Source organism: Balaenoptera ricei, chromosome 1 (genome assembly GCF_028023285.1).
Source record: "Balaenoptera ricei isolate mBalRic1 chromosome 1, mBalRic1.hap2, whole genome shotgun sequence".
NCBI lineage: Eukaryota > Metazoa > Chordata > Mammalia > Artiodactyla > Balaenopteridae > Balaenoptera > Balaenoptera ricei.
The window spans coordinates 125,339,378-125,349,831 of record NC_082639.1 but is presented as its reverse complement, the minus strand read 5'-3'; the positions used below and the strand labels follow the sequence as shown (position 1 = coordinate 125,349,831).

Below are 10,454 nucleotides of genomic sequence, written 5' to 3'. Positions count from 1 at the left end.
TCTATATGCACACCTAAATATCTTTGTATGTGTGTATATACGTATGCTATATATGTACCTAGGTGTGTATATTGCATATGTTATACGTATGTGTACATACTGTATACATACCAACTATGCATTTTATATGTGTGTATGTATAGTGTATATGTATGTGTGTATTGTCTATATTGTGTGTATATGTGTGTATACATACTGTATATATACAAACTGCATTTTATATGTGTGTATATATGTATGTGTGTATTGTATATACTATATGTGTATATGTGTGTACGCATACTGCATATGTACACAGCTGTATATGTTTGTATGCTTGTACATATGTACGTGTGTGTGTATATACACACACACCCCATATGGATTCTGTTTGTCTGGAGAACCCTCACTGATACGGACACTTATGACAATTGAGTACCTGCTCTTTGCCAGCCAGGGAGCCAAAGGCTTGTCTTTCGGTGTCTCCCTTAAGTATCACGAGTCCCAGGAGGGAAGGTGATGCTGCTCCTACCAGTTGAGGTGCCTCAGGGTCAGTTAGGTGGACAGGGCGGGGGGCTGGAGCCTGGTGGAGCCCAGGTGGAGTTCTAGCAGCAGTACAGCCTAGCAGTCCCACTTCCCCGGGTGCTTCTCACAAAGACGCCGAGGGAGAGTCGGGACCTGAAGGAGGGAATGAGGAAGCTTCCGTGGGTCCGCAAGCCCAGACCAAGGCTGACTCGTCAAGAGTGTTAGAGGTCAGGACTGTGGTTACCCTGGGGGTGGGCTTACACAGAGCCATTCATATCCTGAAAAAGTATCCATTCTGCTCTTGTTTGTATGGTTACCCCCCTCCCCCAAATCTTTTAAAAACAGATTCTCTTGGTTGCTGGGAACACACACGGGGAAGTTGTGTGTGAGGGGGTATGATCCAGGGGACAGGGAGGATAAGCCCCCCACTCGTAGGGCAAGGAGTGGCTCAGCTTTGTGAGCTGAGGATGGCCCACGAGGTTCCAGAGAGAAGGGTCCCTGCTCCGTTCCTGCTCTGTGCACCCCATTCCCAGCCTGAGAAGCCCAGAGCCACCCACCCCCCCGCAACACACACACACCAGGGAGGAGAGCCAGTCACCCTGGCTCCCAGCCTCCGGCTCCAAGGCTCCCGGCACTAGGAGCTATTTTCAGCTTTCATGCCCTAGGACACGGCCAGAGCTATTGTCTCCGGAAACTCTCTGTCTGTCTCTCGCCCGGCCTCCCTCCCTTCCTCCCTCCCTCCTCCGCTTCTTCCCCTCCAGCTCCATCTGTCCTCCCCTCCACCCTGCATTTCTACACAGGATGGCTCACAGACAGCTGCTCCCCGTGCCCACCTGCCACCATTCCATGGATGTCAAAGCAAGCCCTGGGGACTTCCCTGGAGGTCCAGTGATTAAGACTCCGAGCTTCCACTGCAGGGGACGCGGGTTCGATCCCTGGTCAGGGACATAAGATCCCACATGCCACACAGCACGGCCAAAACAAAATGAATAAATAAAGTTATAGTGATGAAACAGCCCTAGTGGTGCAAGGATGGGACGTATAGCTCTATGGTATAGAAAAAAGGTCCAGAAACAGATATATGAGAACTTGATATGATAGAAAGTGGGGAAATTAAGGAGTTTTCAATAAATGGCATTAGGACAATTGCATATCCATGTGGGGAAAAGTAAATTAGAAAAAAAAAAAAGCAAGCCCTGGTCAGGTGTGACCTTGGGCCCAGGGCCATTGGCACAGGTTGTCATGTGGGATGTTCTTCCTTAGACTCCTCCCTCCCTCCTGTGTCACTGTCACTTCCTCCAGAACCTTCCTGGACTCCCCTCCACAAGCCCGGGGTGTGCCCTCACCCGCCCTGGATCACCAGAATTCCAATCCCGGCCCACCCTTCCCCGCCAGGTAGAGAACTGTGCATGGTCAATAAGACCGTAGAGGTCATTGGCCATTGCTATTGCAGCTGGAATTGTTACTGTGTTTAGATAGGGTGACCAACACCCGCCCCCAGTTTGCCCAGGACCGCTCAGGTTTGAGCGCTGGAACTCTGGGGAAACTCTCAGTCCCGGGGAACCCCAGAAGGCTGGTCAGCCTATTTAGGACAGATCTTTCACTTGATCTCCCAACCCCCGAGAGCCAGAAAGGGAATCTCCCCCCTCCTTCCATTGTAACCTTCATTCATTCATCCACTCATCCCTTTATTCAACTCCTTTATTCAGCAAGTATTTATGAAGCATCTACTACACAGCAGACACTCTTCTAGGTGCTGGGGACATAACAGCATCCCTGTCCTCAAAGAGCTCACGTTCTAGCGAGGGCAGCAAACAGTAAACTGAGAAGGTGTGATTTATTACATGGGGATGATGTCTCGGAGACCACTGCAGGGCAGGGGAGGTGGGAGAGGAAAGGGGCAGTTCTAAATGCAGGCGCTGACGGGATTGGGGCAGACCTTGCCCTGGGCCAGGCTGGTTGCTTCAACACAGCTGTCCTCGCCCAGAGCCATCCTGCCCCCGCCTCACCCAGTTCTTCCGTGATGTGTGGGGAAAATCTGTGGTTGTCACAACTGGGAGGGAGGGCCCCTGGAATCAAATGGGTGAGGCCAGGGATGCTGCTAAACCCCACACAGTGCCCAGGAGGGGCCCTCAGCAGAGGATGACCCGCCCCGAATAACCCCAGTGCCACGGGGGAGACCCTGCACTAATATTATTCAGACCCGCTGGTGCCCCGATTCCTGCACAGGCAGGGACTCTAACCGGCTCAGCTCTGTATCCCGAGGTGACCTAGAGTGGGGCAGCCACGAGGGCTGAGATGAGTATCGGGGGTGAAATGACAAACCTCTGCACCCACTCTCCCCTCCGCACCCCAGGGGCGATGGTCTCTATCTCCTCCCCGTGCAGGTAGCTTTTCCCTGAGCCATTTCTTCTTGTCAAGGTCCCTGTCGCAGGTTGGGTTCCCCGAAGATGACGTTGAGAGCAAGGATTGGAGTGCAGGTGGTTGATGTGAGGCGTGCAGGAACAGATACAGCTGCCATAGGGTCCCACAATTCCACTCCCGGGCATAGATCCGGAGAAAACTCTAATTCAAAACTATACATACACCCCTGGCATTTCCCTGGTGGTCCAGTGGTTAAGAATCCATGCTTCCAGTGCAGGGGGCGTGGGTTCCATCTCTGGTCAGGGAACTAAGATCTCACATGCCGTGTGACAATAAAAGAAGAAAGAAAAAAGAAAGAGAGAAAGAGAGAGAAAGAAAGAAAGAAAGAAAGAGAAAGAGAGAGAGAGAAAGAAAGAAAGGAAGAAAGGAAGAAGGAAAGAAGAAAGAAAGAAAGATACATGCACCCCAACGTTCATTGCAGCACTATTTACAGTAGCCAAGACATGGAAGCTACCTAAATGTCCACTGATGGATGAATGGATAAAGAAGATGTGGTACATATATACAATGGAATATTATTCAGCCATAAAAAGAATGAAATAATGCTATTTGCAGCAACGTGGATGGACCTAGAGATTATCATACTAAGTGAAGTAAGTCAGAAGAGAAAGACAAATATCATATGATCTCACTTATATGTGAAATCTAAAATACGACACAAATGAACTCGTCTACAAAACAAAAACAGACTCACAGACATAGAGAACAGACTTGTGGTTGCCAAGGGGGAGAAACAGTGAGGGAGGGTTGGATTGGGAGTTTGGGGTTAGCAGATGCAAACTATTAAATATAGGATGGATAAACTACAACGTCCTACTGTCTAGCACAGGGAACTATATTCAGTATCCTGTGATAAGCCATAACGGAAAAGAAAAAAGTTTTATTTATAGGTTCCATCCCTAACTGAGCTGGCCCATCCCCTCCCATGTTTCTAAGTGCAGCCCGAGGCTGCAGACTTCCCACCGTGGTCTTCAGCTCCAGAGCAAGCCACCTGCGAACCACCCACATCTTCCCAGGGGCTGGCAACTCTCCTTTGCTACTGATTCCAAGACACATCCAAATAGCAAAAATGTGACCATGAAAAGAAACTCAGGCATGTTCAAATCAGGGAAATAACATTCTTAGCTCTGTTCAGTACTCGCTTAATTTTACAAGAGCTTAGAGTTACAAAAAAGTTGCAAAGATCTGTACAGAGTGTACAGAGTGCCGTGGACCCTGACCCAGTACCCCTATTTCCAACTCATTAGTACCTTAGTGTGACATGTTTATCCAACTAAGGAACCAAGATGGATACATTGTTATTAACTAAAGTCCACACTTTATTAGAATTTCCCTAGTGTTCCCCTAACATCCTTTTTCTGTCCCAGTCTCCTCTGGGCTGTGACATTTCTCAGACGTCGCTGGGTTTTGATACCTTGAAAGTTTTGAGGAGGACTGGTCAGGTGTTTTGTCCCTCAATTTGTTAGTCTGTTTGTTTTCTGATGTTTTCTTATGGTTGGTCTGGAGTTATGGGGTTTGGGGCGGAAGACCCAGACAGAGATAAAAATGCCATTCTCCTCAGGTCACATCAAGGATACACACCATCAACGGGACTTATGACAAACGATTTTACCCTTGATCACCTGGCCAGTATCGTCTTTTTTTTCTTGCTGCATTGGGTCTTCGTTGCGTGTGGGCTTCTGTAGTTGTGGCACGGGGGCTCAGTAGTTCTGGCTCCCAGGATCTAGAGTGCAGGCTCAGTAGTTGTGGCCCACGGGCTTAGTTGATCTGCGGCACCTGGGATCTTCCCGGACCAGGGCTTGAACCTGTGTCCCCTGCATTGGCAGGCGGATTCTTTTCTTTTCTTTTTTTCTTTTGCAACCAAAACGTTAATCCCAAGGATTCTCACAAAACATATTACAAATGACAGCATGAAAAAAAAAATTGCACAGTAACTCAAAGTTCAGCTCTACAATATACTCTTAATCTGGCAGGACATTGGTATCTTGATAATCTCAAATTTCCAAAAAATATTACAAAGAGCTATGTATTCATGTACAGCAATCACAGAGGGGACGTATGACCTAACTCAAAGGTAAACTAACTTCCTTGAAACTTCTTAGATTTTAAACTCCCTGGACAATCTCTTGTCCGGTGTGAAGACTAGTGGAATTTTTAAACCTCTAATCTAGGGTAAGGGTGCGGCTTTCATTTTTACCTGCTGGCTTGGGTTCACAGCACCTTTTAAAGACTGCTTGCTTAACTACAGCTGCATACCATATCCCAGCTACAGAAAGTCTTTTCAATGTTTGCCAGTGTTGTTTCCATAATAGTAAACATCACACTTTAGGTGGGCAGGAGTTAGAGTTTTATTATCAGTCTAGGCAAGACCAAAAATTCAAAGCAAGTTCAATTTTGCTTAAGGGAACATTGTAAGGTAACAATTCTTCATATTACATGCCTCCCAGGACCCATTTCAAACCATAGAGAATGACACCTTTATGTGTCACTGTCCCAAGAGACAAACAAATGTGAACAACTAAAACATTTAAAAAGTGCACCAAGCTTCGGAAGTCTCAAACAAAACTTGAATTTTCTGTACATACTCCTGCCAAATGAAGTTATTGCCTGTACACCACTCCTCTTGCAAAGTGGTCTTCTATTTCCTTTCATCTGACCTAGATCGGCTAGGAGACCTAGAGAAAGATCGGGACGGCTTGTGATTTCTCTCTTGGGACAGGGATCTCTCTCTTCTCCTATATCTAGAAAGGGACCTGCTCTGGCTGACGGAGAAGGCTCTCCATCTTGGAGATGTGTGGGAGGTGGAGGACTCCTCCTCCCATAATCATCTCGAGGGCGACGACCCCAAGAAGGAGGCGGTCACGATTTCGACTTCTCTTTTCCCCATTCGACAGGTCCACTCTTACTCGGCAGCCACATAGTGTTCTCCCATCTAGTTCTCGGACAGCATCGGCTGCATCTCGGGGATCTTCACATTCAACGAGAGCGAAGCCGGGAGGGTTTTTAGCACCCCACACACTTCAGAGTGGTCCATAGTAGCCTAAAGCTCGTTCCAATTCAGCCTTGTTACCACTGTTTCCAAGATTCCCTACATAAACTTTACAGTCCAACGGACAGGAATCACGTTGCAAGACCCTCGTGGCTCCTGGGTTTCACGGGCCACAGGGTGGTCCCGGGCCTCTAGAATCTGGTAGCTGAATCTGCTCGCACAAGCTGTCCTGTGGGGATGCGTTTTCCCCTATGTGTCCAGCCCGGGGCCCTGCTCTCTTGGCCCGGCCTCCCGGGTGAGAGGGTGAACCCCAGCTCCCTGGAGCAGACACTCAGAGCCCTGGTGACCGGACTCACGGCTGACGGGGCTGGAGCGGCGGCTGGACACGTGTGGCCAGCCTGGTGGTGTTTGGCCCCGTCTGCAGTTCCAGTTCCAGCTGAGAAAGAGCCTCCCTGTGTTACTTTCTCCTGGTTGTGTAAGGATCCCCGGTGTCATTTGACAGAAATGTAGACGGTGTGTTCTTTCTCTCTTTTCTCCCTGCTTCCTCTCCTCCCTCTCTGCCTCCCTCTCTCCCTGTACCTCTTTCCCTGTTCCGCTCTCCCTCTACCTCTTTCCCACTCCCTCTCTCTCTCCCTCTGTCTCTTCCTCTCTCCCTCCCTCTCTCCCTCTCCCTCCCTCTCCCTCTCTCTTTCCTCTCCCTATCTCCCTCTCTCCTCTCTCCCTCTTCCCTCTTCCTCTCCCTCTTCCCTCTGCCTCTTTCCTCTGCCTCTTTCCTCTCCCTCTTCCCTCTCCTCTTTCCCTCTCCTTCTCTCCCTCCCCCTCTCTCCCCCCTCTCTCTCCCTCTTCCTCTTTCCCTCTCCCCTGTCTCTGCCTCTCCCTCCGTCTCTCCCTCTGGGAGGGAGTGAGGGAGATGGAGAGATGGAGGGAGCGGGAGAGTTGGAGGGAGAGGGAGAGGGAGAGGGAGAAGAGGGAGGAGAGGGAGGGAGGAGACGTCTCTCCCTCCCTCCCTCCCTCTGCCTCCCTCCCTCTCCTCCCTTTCCCTCTCCCTCCGTCTCTCCGTCTCCCTCACTCCCTCTCAGAGAGGGAGAGACGGAGGGAGAGGCAAAGACAAGGGAGAGGGGGAGAGGGAGAGAGGGAGGGGGAGAGAGAGGGGGGAGAGAGAGGGGGGAGAGAGGGAGAGCTCTCTTCCTCCCTCCCTCTCCCTCTCTCCTCCTTCTCTCCCTCTCTCCCTCACCCTCTCTCCCTCTCCCTCCCTCCATCACGTTCCCACCTTCTCCCTCTCCCTCTCTCCCTCCCAGAGAGGGAGAGACAGAGGGAGAGGGAGAGGGGGGAGACAGGGACACGGAGAGGGAGGGAGGGAGGGAGGGAGACAGAGAGGGAAGCAGGCACCCTCTCACCTTCTCCCTCTCCCTACCTCCTTCTCCGACTCCCCCTCTCCTCTCCCTCTGTCTCGCCCTCTCCCTCCCTCCCTCTAGGAGAGGGAGAGGGAGAGGAAGGGAGGGAGAGGGAGAGAGGGAGGGGGAGGGAGACAGAGAGGGAGAGACGTCTCGCCCTCCTTCCCTCTCCCTCCCTCGCCCTTTCCCTTCCTCTCTCCCTCTCCCTCCCTCTGTCTCACCCTCTCCCTCCCTCTGTCTCTCCCTCTCCCTAACTCCCTCCCAGAGAGGGAGAGATGGAGGGAGAGGGGGAGAGGGAGAGAGGGAGGGGGGAGAGAGGGAGAGGAAAGAGGGAGAGTGGGAGAGAGGGAGAGAAGGAGGAGAGAGGGAAAGGGAGGAAGAGACCTCTCTCTCTCTCCCTCTCTCCGTCTCTCGTCTCTCCCCCTCTCTCCCTCTCCCTTGTCTCTGCCTCTTCGTCTCTCTGTCTCTGGGAGGGAGTGAGGGAGATGGAGAGACGGAGGGAGAGGGAGGAGAGGGAGCGAGGAAGAGGGAGAGGGAGAGAGGGAGGGAGAGAGGGAGGGAGGGAGAGATGTCTTTGTCTTTCCCTCCCTCCCTCTATCCCTCTCTCCCTCTCCCCCCTCCCTCTCCTGCTCCCTGTCCCTCTCCCTCCCTCTATCCCTCTCTCCCTCTCCCCCCTCCCTCTCCTGCTCCCTGTCCCTCTCCCTCCACCTCCTTCCCTCTCCAGAGAGGGAAGGAGGTGGAGGGAGAGGGAGAGGGAGCAGGAGAGGGAGAGAGGGAGAGGGAAAGAGGTATAGGAAGAGCGGAACAGGGAAACAGGGACAGGGAAAGGGGGACAGGGAGAGAGGGAGAGGGAAAGAGGGAGAGGGAGAGCAGAGCAGGGAAACAGGGAGAGGGAAAGAGGGAGAGGGAGAGGGAGAGCAGAGCAGGGAAACAGGGACAGGGAAAGAGGGAGGCAGAGAGGGAGACGGAAACGGGGAAAGGGAGGGGGGACGGATAGAGGGAGAGGGAGAGAGGGACAGGGAAAGAGAGACAGGGATGGAGGGAGGGAGAGAGGGACAGGATAGGGCAAGAGGTACAGGGAGAGAGGGAGGGAGAGAGGGAGGGAGAGAGGCAGAGGGAGAGATGGAGGGAGAGTGAGAGGCAGGGAGGTAGAGGGAGGGAGACAGGGAGGGAGACAGAGAGGGAGACAGAGAGGGAGACAGGGAGAAGGGCTGATGGGGGCTCCCTCCCCCTCCCATCCTCTGCCCACTGCTTTCTCTTTTTTCTGCTTCAACAAAGACCAGGCGCCTTTTAGATCAGCCCTGAAGTCAACGTTGATGCTTGGGACGGCCTGACCTCCCTGCTGCCTTCCAGCCCAGGACCACAGCTGGGAGATGAAGTCTGTGGGGCCCTGGAGGGGGGCGGCGGCGGCGGCGGAGGTGGTGGAGGCAGGCACCTCCTCTGACGCCCAATCTCTCCTCGTTTATGAGGCAGCCGCCAGCTCCCCTCCCTGACTCCCCAAGATTTGGGGCCATTTTAATATGTGTCGATAATGCCATGAGCTACTATTTAACTTTTCCACGAGGACCCATCTCCCAAAATGCAGTGGTTTTCAGGCTTGGCTGCACTAGAGAACCCCCAGGGAAGGGAGAGATGTCTGTACCTCCCTCTCTCTCCCTCTCCCTCCGTATCTCCTTCTGGCTCTCTCCCTCTCCTTCTGGGGTGATGCCCGATGAGCTCAGATTCGCAGATGTTCCCCCCATCCCCTCTCTGTGCCTTGCGTGGGGCCTGGGCCTTCTCACTGTGGCCCGGGAACAGCCTCGACATTCAGACATCGGTTCCTGCAAGGACACTTGCGTTTGGTCCATACCGCATGTGGCTGCAGTCTGTGCTTCTCCCGTTTAGCATCTTCAGTAGATGGGGGCTGTGCATGAGCCCTTCATCTTCCCCGCAGACACCACTGGTGCTTGCTCGGCCTCGCGGGTGATGTCCACGGGGGACAGACCTGTGTCCCCACCTTCTTGGGCTGCAGACAGGCCACATTGGTCCTGTGGTGACTGGGGGCTCCCAGGAGAACCCCACCGCAGACCCAGAGAGGTGGCCCCAGAGAAGGTGGCGTACGCCTGGGGCCAGGCCTCACCAGCCAACCACGGGCCACCTGCAGCAACAGGTCTCTCGCCGTCCAGGAGCTGGGTGTTTGGGCGCCGTGGGGATGAGCTGCTGTCTGCACGGCAGCCAAGTTTGTATTGTTGAGCCCAGGGAGGCCCCTGGGTGGCTCCTGGAGAGCCTGGTCACATTTCTTCCTGCCCTTGGCCTTAGAGCTCATCATGGTTCACGCCGTTTCTGGTTCCAACAGGACCTGTGTTCATAAAGACCACATGTTAGGACAGCACCAAAGTGCTACAAGTGGGCACAGGGGGTCTCTTTGACACATGGAAATGTTTTAAAATTAGACTGTGGTGCTGGCTGCACAACTCAGAGTTTACTAAAACTCATCAAATTTACACTCATAGTGAGTGAATTTTATAACATGTAATATCATGCCTCGATAAAGCTGTTTTTCAAAGAGTAAAAGTTGCAAAATTTTGTTTTGACCAAAACCATGTTTCAAAGACACCAATTCTCACACGAATTCAAAAAGATCAATATTCAGACTCTGGATTAAGCTCTGAAGTCAGTGTGAGAAAATGAAATGTCTTCCATGGCAATAATGATGTGACGTCATAGTACTTTAACCATGATGTTCTTTATATATGAGAGTAACATTTGCATACTTTATGAATTAAGCATCTATTTTGGAGTCTCCTTATAATCGGAAACATCCTTCTCTAACAGGAGAGGGTATGCAGTCAGAGAAGTGAGTAGATTGTCAACAGACAGATGGAATTTATCAAATGTTATGTGCCCCACTTGCATATGATGAAATTATTTCAGTATATCACAGAAGAAAATGGTAGCAAAACATCTTAACCATACAAATTGATTTTAACCGACAAATTGATTTTACTGTCTATTTGATAACCAGTATCCCTTTAAAACCATTCTTTCAATGAGCCAAACCCAGGACACTTGTCAATCTCTAAATGAGTAAGTTTTACTGACAGCAAATTAGGAATCCACTTCATTGATGTCCGTTAAGACGTATGGTTTCTATGTAAGGATGA

The 10,454-nt window shown here is 51.5% G+C and overlaps 1 pseudogene; it reads right to left on the bottom strand.

Annotated features, from left to right (window-relative positions):
• Positions 1 to 5,400: 5,400 nt before the first annotated feature.
• On the bottom strand, positions 5,401 to 9,619 carry LOC132368901 (serine/arginine-rich splicing factor 3-like; annotated as a pseudogene).
• Positions 9,620 to 10,454: the final 835 nt, after the last annotated feature.